We start from the raw sequence: 9,864 nt of genomic DNA on the forward strand, positions 1-9,864 counted from the left end.
AGGCTGGGGGTGAGAGAAGTGAGTGAAGGGGGTCAAAAGGTACAAACTTCCAGCTATAAAATAATTAAATCATGGGGATGTAATGTAAAACATGGTGACTACAGTTAATAATGCTGTATAGCATATTTGAAAGTTGCTAAGAGAGCAGATCTTAAAAGTCCTCATCACAAGAAAAAAATGTTTGTAACTATGTATGGTGACAGATGTTAACGAGACTTATTGTGATGGTCATTTCACAATACATACAAATATCAAATCTGTACATCTGAAACATATATAATGTTACATGTCAATTATACCTCAATTAAAATTTTTTAATTATGTCAAATAATTTAAAATATATAGTGTTGACTGTTCATCTCTTGTGGGATATATCCTATAGACAAAAGAAATTTTAGAAAATCTTAAACTTTTAGTGATGATTCTATTATTGCTTTTTTGAAACTATTAGTGTGTATGATATATATATATATACATATAAACACACATAAATATATACACTCATACACACACATTAGGATAAAGCAGATAAGTAACTATTTTAATGTCATTAGGAACTAATATTCTCAGCCTAATAGAAAAGAGATACAAATATAAATTCAGGGAACTGATGTAAAAGCCATGTAACCTTAATTTTGAATTGGAGATGCCAGTATGAATTTGTGAATTTTATTTTTATCTTTCTAAAAAGAACAAACTTCCCAGCTCTGTCCACTGAAAAGGCAATGATCAACACAGGGGCAATGAGTACTCCTAGTACCCAGACTGGTTTCTCAATGCCTTTACCCAGTAAAAATAACTAGGACTCCCTGGACCAGGATATATACAAGATAAGCTATTAAAACAGAAAACATGGAAGCTATCAAATATTACTGACGTCAAAAGGGCACAGTAATCAATTTTAAGGGGTTCTACTTGCTAAAGATGGAAACATTTGAACATTAAAAAGAACAATGATCCTAAAGTCAGGAATAAGATAAGAAGGTCTGCTCCTAACACTTCCATTCAACATTGTACTGGAGGTTCTATCCAGGACAATTTGGCAAGAAAAAGAAATAAGAGCCATCTAGATGGGAAAGGAAAAAGTAAAAATATCTCTATTTGCACAAGACATGATCTCGTAAATAGAAAATCCTCAGAAATCTCCTAAAAAACTATTAGAACTAATAGTTCAGCAAGATTGCAGGATACAAGATCAATAAACAAAAACCAACTGTATGTCTATACACTACCAATAAACACTCTGAAAATAAACAATTCCATTTATGACAGCATCAAATAATACTTAGGAATAAACTTAACAAAAGAAGTGTAAAACTTATACACTGAAAATTACAAAACATTGTTGAAAGATTAAAGATTTAAATAAATGAAAACTTATCACATGTTTATGGGTAAGGTAGTAATACTTCCCAAAGTGATCTACAGATCCAGTGCAATACCTATCAAAATCCGAGCTTGATTTTTGCAATAATTGACAAGCTAATCCTAAAATTCATATGGAAATGCAAGAGACCCACAATAGCCAAAACCTTGAAAAAGAAGAACAAAGTTGAATGACTCACGTTTCCTGATTTCAAAACTTACTACAAAACTGTTATAATCAAGACAGTGTGACACTGGAATAAAGACAGACATATAGATCAATGCAATAGAAATGAGAATCCAGAAATAAACCCATTCACTTACAGTCAAACAATTTTCAACAAGCATGCAAAGACTATTTAATGGGAAATGAAGAGTCTTTTCAAGAAATGGTGCTGGAGAGACGGGTGCGAGCCGTGGCTATCAGCGCGGACCCCAGAGACGGGCATGAGACACTAAGGCTGCTGCTGCCGCCACCAAGAAGCCTGTGTGCAAGCACAGGTCACTCTCCACACCGCCCCTCCTGGGAGCCTGTGCAGCCCACCACTGCCAGGGTCCCGTGATCCACGGACACTTCCCCGGGAGAACGCATGGTGCGCCTCAGGCTGCTGCAACGTCACGCTGGCCTCTGCCGCCGCAGGCTCGCCCCGCACTCCATACCCCTCCCTCCCCCCGGCCTGAGTGAGCCAGAGCCCCCGAATCAGCTGCTCCTTTAACCCCGTCCTGTCTGAGCGAAGAACAGACGCCCTCAGGCGACCTACACGCAGAGGCGGGTCCAAATCCAAAGCTGAAGCCTGGGAGCTATGTGAACAAAGAAGAGAAAGGGACATTTCTCCCAGCAGCCTCAGGAGCAGCGGATTAAAGCTCCACAAACAACTTGATGTACCTGCAGCTGTGGAATACCTGAATAGACAACGAATCGTCACAAATTGAGGAGCCGTGTGGATGAAAGGCTCTTGGTGCTCCTGCCAGGCGTCAGGGCTGTGCCTCTGAGGTGGGAGAGCCAACTTCAGGACACTGGTCCACAAGATACCTCCCAGCTCCACGTAATACCAAACGGCGAAAATCTCCCAGAGATCTCCATCTCAACACCAAGACCCAGCTTCACTCAACGACCAGCAAGCTACAGTGCTGGACACCCTATGCCAAACAACTAGCAAGACAGGAACACAGCCCCATCCATTAGCAGAGAGGCTGCCTAAAATCATAATAAGGCCACAGACACCCCAAAACACACCACCAGATGTGGACCTGCCCACTAGAAAGACAAGATCCAGCCTCATCCACCAGAACACAGGCACTAGTCCCCTCCACCAGGAAGCCTACACAACCCACTGAACCAACCTTAGCCACTGGGGACAGACACCAAAAACAACGGGAACTACGAACCTGTAGCCTGCGAAAAGGAGACCCCGAACACAGTAAGATAAGCAAAATGAGAAGACACAAAAACACACAGCAGATGAAGGAGCAAGGTAAAAACCCACCAGATCTAACAAATGAATAGGAAATCGGCAGTCTACCTGAAAAAGAATTCAGAATAATGAGAGTAAAGATGATCCAAAATCTTGGAAATAGAATAGACAAAATGCAAGAAACATTTAACAAGGACCTAGAAGAACGAAAGAGGAAACAAGCAATGATGAACAACACAAGAAATGAAATTTAAAATACTCTAGAAGGGATCAATAGCAGAATAACTGAGGCGGAAGAACGGATACGTGACCTGGAAGATAAAATAGTGGAAATAACTACTGCAGAGCAGAATAAAGAAAAAAGAATGAAAAGAACTGAGGACAGTCTCAGAGACATCTGGGACAACATTAAACGCACCAACATTCGAATTATAGGGGTCCCAGAAGAAGAAGAGAAAAAGAAAGGGACTGAGAAAATATTTGAAGAGATTATAGTTGAAAACTTCCCTAATATGGGAAAGGAAATACTTAATCAAGTCCTGGAAGCACAGAGAGTCCCATACAGGATAAATCCAAGGAGAAACACGCCAAGACACATATTAATCAAACTATCAAAAATTAAATATAAAGAAAACATATTAAAAGCAACAAGGGAAAAACAACAAATAACACACAAGGGAATCCCCATAAGGTTAACAGCTGATCTTTCAGCAGAAACTCTGCAAGCCAGAAGGGAGTGGCAGGATATATTTAAGGTGATGAAGGAGAAAAACCTACAACCAAGATTACTCTACCCAGCAAGGATCTCATTCAGATTTGATGGAGAAATTAAAACCTTTACAGACAAGCAAAAGCTGAGAGAGTTCAGCACCACCAAACCAGCTTTACAACAAATGCTAAAGGAACTTCTCTAGGCAAGAAACACAAGAGAAGGAAAACACCTGCAATAACAAACCCAAAACATTTAAGAAAATGGGAATAGGAACATACATATCAATAATTACCTTAAATGTAAATGGATTAAATGCTCCCACCAAAAGACACAGACTGGCTGAATGGATACAAAAACAAGACCCGTATATATGCTGTCTACAAGAGACCCAGTTCAGACCTAGGGACACATACAGACTGAAAGTGAGGGGATGGAAAAAGATATTCCATGCAAATGGAAATCAAAAGAAAGCTGGAGTAGCAATTCTCATATCAGACAAAATAGACTTTAAAATAAAGACTATTACAAGAGACAAAGAAGGACACTATATAATGATCAAGGGATCGATCCAAGAAGAAGATATAACAATTGTAAATATTTATGCACCCAACAGAGGAGCACCTCAATACATAAGGCAAATACTAACAGCCATAAAAGGGGAAATTGACAGTAACACAATCATACTAGGGGACTTAACACCCCACTTTCACCAATGGACAGATCATCCAAAATGAAAATAAATAAGGAAACACAAGCTTTAAATGATACATTAAACAAGATGGACTTAATTGATATTTCTAGGACATTTCACCCAAAAACAACAGAATACACATTTTTCTCAAGTGCTCATGGAACATGCTCCAGGATAGATCATATCTTGGGTCACAAATCAAGCCTTGGTAAATTTAAGAAAATTGAAATCGTATCAAGTATCTTTTCCGACCACAACGCTACGAGACTAGATATCAATTACAGGAAAAGATCTGTAAAAAATACAGACATATGGAGGCTAAACAATACACTACTTAATAACGAAGTGATCACTGAAGAAATCAAAGGGGAAATCAAAAAATACCTAGAAACAAATGACAATGGAGACAGGACGACCCAAAACCTATGGGATGCAGCAAAAGCAGTTCTAAGAGGGAAGTTTATAGCAATACAAGCCTACCTCAAGAAACAGGAAACATCTCAAATAAACAACCTAACCTTGCACCTAAAGCAATTAGAGAAAAAAGAACAAAAATACCCCAAAGTTAGCAGAAGGAAAGAAAACATAAAGATCAGATCAGAAATAAATGAAAACGAAATGAAGGAAATGATAGCAAAGATCAATAAAACTAAAAGCTGGTTCTTTGAGAAGATAAACAAAATTGATAACCCATTAGCCAGACTCATCAAGAAAAAAAGGGACAAGACTCAAATCAATAGAATTAGAAATGGAAAAGAAGTAACAACTGACACTGCAGAAATACAAACGATCATGAGAGATTACTACAAGCAACTCTATGCCAATAAAATGGACAACCTGGAAGAAATGGACAGATTCTTAGAAATGCACAAACTGCCGAGACTGAATCAGGAAGAAATAGAAAATATGAACAGACCAATCACAAGCACTGAAATTGAAACTGTGATTAAAAACCTTCCAACAAACAAAAGCCCAGGACCAGATGGCTTCACAGGTGAATTCTATCAAACATTTAGAGAAGAGCTAACGCCTATCCTTCTCAAACTCTTCCAAAATATTGCAGAGGGAGGAACACTCCCAAACTCATTCTACGAGGCCACCATCACCCTGATACCAAAACCAGACAAAGATGTCACAAAGAAAGAAAACTACAGGCCAATATCACTGATGAACATAGATGCAAAAATCCTCAACAAAATACTAGCAAACAGAATCCAACAGCATATTAAAAGGATCATACACCATGATCAAGTGGGGTTTATTCCAGGAATGCAAGGATTCTTCAATATATGCAAATCAATCAACGTGATACACCATATTAACAAATTGAAGGAGAAAAACCATATGATCATCTCAACAGATGCAGAGAAAGCTTTCGACAAAATTCAACACCCATTTATGATAAAAGCCCTGCAGAAGGTAGGCATAGAGGGAACTTTCCTCAACACAATAAAGGCCATATATGACAAACCCACAGCCAACATCGTCCTCAATGGTGAAAAACTGAAACCATTTCCACTAAGATCAGGAACAAGACAAGGTTGCCCACTCTCACCACTATTATTCAACATAGTTTTGGAAGTTTTATCCACAGCAATCAGACAAGAAAAAGAAATAAAAGGAATCCAAATCGGAAAAGAAGAAGTAAAGCTGTCACTGTTTGCAGATGACATGTTACTATACATAGAGAATCCTAAAGATGCTACCAGAAAATTACTAGAGCTAATCAATGAATTTGGTAAAGTAGCAGGATACAAAACTAATGCACAGAAATCTCTTGCATTCCTATACACTAATGATGAAAAATCTGAAAGTGAAATTAAGAAAACACTCCCATTTACCACTGCAACAAAAGAATAAAATATCTAGGAATAAACCTACCTAGGGAGACAAAAGACCTGTATGCAGAAAATTATAAGACACTGATGAAAGAAATTAAAGATGATACAAATAGATGGAGAGATATACCATGTTCTTGGATTGGAAGAATCAACATTGTGAAAATGACTCTACTACCTAAAGCAATCTACAGATTCAATGCAATCCCTATCAAACTACCACTGGCATTTTTCACAGAACTAGAACAAGAAATTTCACAATTTGTATGGAAACACAAAAGACCCCAAATAGCCAAAGCAATCTTGAGAACGAAAAATGGAGCTGGGGGAATCAGGCTCCCTGACTTCAGACTATACTACAAAGCTACAGTAATCAAGACAGTATGGCACTGGCACAAAAACAGAAATATACATCAATGGAACAGGATAGAAAGCCCAGAGATAAACCCACGCACATATGGTCACCTTATCTTTGATAAAGGAGGCAAGCATATACAGTGGAGAAAAGTCAGCCTCTTCAATAAGTGATGCTGGGAAAACTGGACAGGTATATGTAAAAGTATGAAATTAGAACACTCCCTAACACCATACACAAAAATAAACTTAAAATGGATTAAAGACCTAAATGTAAGGCCAGACACTATCAAACTCTTAGAGGAAAACATAGGCAGAACACTCTATGACATAAATCACAGCAAGATCCTTTTCGACCCACCTCCTAGAGAAATGGAAATAAAAACAAAAATAAACAAATGGGACGTAATGAAACTTAAAAGCTTTTGCACAGCAAAGGAAACCATAAACAAGACGAAAAGACAACGCTCAGAATGGGAGAAAATATTTGCAAATGAAGCAATTGACAAAGGATTAATCTCCAAGATTTACAAGCAGCTCATGCAGCTCAATAACAAAAAAACAACCCAATCCAAAAGTGGGCAGAAGACCTAAATAGACATTTCTCCAAAGAAGATGTACAGATTGCCAACAAACACATGAAAGGATGCTCAACATCACTAATCATTAGAGAAATGGAAATCAAAACTACATTGAGGTATCACCTCACACTGGTCAGAATGGCCATCATCAAAAAATCGAGGAACAATAAATGCTGGAGAGGGTGTGGAGAAAAGGGAACACTCTTGCACTGTTGGTGGGAATGCAAATTGATACAGCCACTATGGAGAACAGTGTGGAGGTCCCTTAAAAAACTAAAAATAGAACTACCATATGACCCAGCAATCCCACTACTGGGCGTATACCCTGAGAGAAACATAATTCCAAAAGAGACATGTACCACAGTGTTCATTGCACCTCTATTTACAATAGGCAGGACATGGAAGCAACCTAAGTGCCCATCATTGGATGAATGGATAAAGAAGATGTGGTACATATATACAATGGAATATTACTCAGCCATAAAAAGAAACGAAATGGAGTTATTTGTAGTGAGGTGGATGGAGTTAGAGTCTGTCATACAGAGTGAAGTAAGTCAGAAAGAGAAAAACAAATACAGTATGCTAACACATATATATGGAATCTAAGGGAAAAAAAAAAAGTCATGAAGAACCTAGTGGCAAGACGGGAATAAAGACACAGACCTACTAGAGAATGGACTTGAGGTTATGGGGAGGGGGAAGGGTAAGATGTGACAAAGTGAGAGAGTGGCATGGACATATATACACTACCAAATGTAAAATAGATAGCTAGTGGGAAGCAGCCACATAGCACAGGGAGATCAGCTCTGTGCTTTGTGACCACCTAGAGGGGTGGGATAGGGAGGGTGGGAGGGAGGGAGATGCAAGAGGGAAGAGATATGTGAACATATGTATATGTATAACTGATTCACTTTGTTATAAAGCAGAAACTAACACATCATTGTAAAGCAATTATACTCCAATAAAGATGTTAAAAAAAAAAAGAAATGGTGCTGGCCTCAGTGTTCATAGCAGTACTATTTACAATAGCAAAGACATGGAAGCAACCTAAATGTCCATTGACAGAAGAATGGATAAAGAAGATGTGGTACATATATACAATGGAATATTACTCAGCCACAAAAAAGAATGAAATAATGCCATTTGCAGCAACATGGATGGACCTAGAGGTTATCATACTAAGTGAAGTAAGTCAAAGACAAATACCATATGAAATCACCTATATGTGGAATGTTAAAAAATGATACTAATGAACTTATTTACAAAACAGAAATAGACTCACAGACATAGAAAACAAACTTATGGTTACCAACGGGGAAAGGGCAGAGGGATAAGTTTTGAATTTGGGATTAATAGATATATAAAATAGATAAACAGCAGGGAACTGTACTCAATATCTGGAAACAACAGGGAACTACATTCAATATCTTATAATAACCTATAATGGAAAAGAATCTGAAAAAGAATATATATATCTGAATCACTTTGCTGTGCACCTGAAACACTGTAAATCAACTATACTTCAGTAAAATTTTTTTTAATTTTTAAAAAAAGAAGTGATGCTGGGACATCTAGATATCCACTTGCAAAAAGATGAAGTTGGACACTTACCTCACAACATACACAAAAAATTTATTCAAAATGGATTAAAGACCTAAATGTAAGAGTTTAATCTATAAAACTCTTAGAAGAAAATATAGGAGTAAATCTTCATGACCTAGGGTTAGGCAATGGATTCTTAGATACAACACCAAAAGCACAAGCAACAACAACAGAAGAGATAAATTAAACTATACCAAAACTAAAATCTTTTGTGCTGCAAACAATACTATCAAGAAAGTGAGAAGACAAAGGACAGAAGGAAATTTTGCAAATATATCCTTAAGAACGGACTTATATCCAGAATATGTTTTTTTAAAAAAACTCTTAAAACTCAATAATAAAAAGATAACCCAACCTAAAAATGAGCAGAGGATCTTTTTTTTTGGCATTAAAAATCATAAGTTTATTTTTTCAATGACTATGTGACTAAAAAAGATGGTATTTAAGAGCAAATATTATATACAGGTATTTTTAAAAGCTAAGGATTTCTCTAAAATATAGACTGAGCCTGCGCGTCTGGAGCCTGTGCCCCGCAACGGGAGGGGCCGCGATGGTGAGGGGCCCGCGCACCGCGATGAAGAGCGGTCCCTGCACCGCGATGAAGAGTGGCCCCCACTTGCCGTAACTGGAGAAAGCCCTCGCACGAACCGAAGACCCAACACAGCCAAAAATAAATAAATAAATAAATAAATAAAGTAGCTATAAAATATAGAAAAAAAATTAAATCTTGCTTTTCTGACAGGCTGATACACTCAACAGACTACAATACTCTTATATAGAGCAACTTTATAAAATCTATTAGAAACATTATTCTACCAAGACACTTTGGAACCAAATCTCAGCAATCTTCAGGGAAGACAGTAACCCTGACTCCTGGATCATCATGATCATCATTTTCAAGTTATTTATCATTCTCTTCAGTAATACATTTGCCATGTGCTTCTCCTGGGTTTCTTTTTTTCTTATGAGTATATGATGAGTTATTTTTCTCTTTGATTTTCTCTTTGGGATGTGAGGTAGTAGAAATAGTTTCTTTTTACAAAGCATGTTATAGGCGGTTGTAAAACCTTTCAATTCTCTTCTTGCTTTCCTACATTTTTTGATTTGCTTATCTTTAACAGGAAGTCGATATATTCCCCTGTCACCATCAGTTTTCCTTTATGGCTTAATGGAACTTCTAAGCCATGTGTGCTCCGGACAGCCAACATAGTCTTTCCTCTCTTTCCCACTATTATGCCAGAGTTCCTGAAAGCAGAATCTATTGCCACTGAATGCTATAAATTCAAGTATAATCACAAAATTTTAC

At 37.5% G+C, this 9,864-nt stretch overlaps 1 long non-coding RNA gene and 1 pseudogene across 2 annotated transcripts in view; both read right to left on the reverse strand.

The window, feature by feature from the left end:
• LOC309652649 overlaps positions 1-9,864 on the reverse strand; it is a 183,150-nt gene that overhangs the window by 111,151 nt on the left and 62,135 nt on the right. The gene's annotated exons all lie outside the window — the stretch shown is intronic.
• The window catches only part of LOC309652595 (tRNA wybutosine-synthesizing protein 3 homolog), a 28,635-nt pseudogene continuing 28,064 nt past the window's right edge, over positions 9,294-9,864 (reverse strand). Inside the window, exon 2 of the transcript XR_014268755.1 lies at positions 9,294-9,832. The product of XR_014268755.1 is annotated as a tRNA wybutosine-synthesizing protein 3 homolog (transcript). The remainder of the gene's footprint in view (positions 9,833-9,864) is intronic.

This window comes from Balaenoptera physalus (assembly GCF_965194825.1).
Source record: "Balaenoptera physalus genome assembly, chromosome: X".
NCBI classification, from domain to species: domain Eukaryota; kingdom Metazoa; phylum Chordata; class Mammalia; order Artiodactyla; family Balaenopteridae; genus Balaenoptera; species Balaenoptera physalus.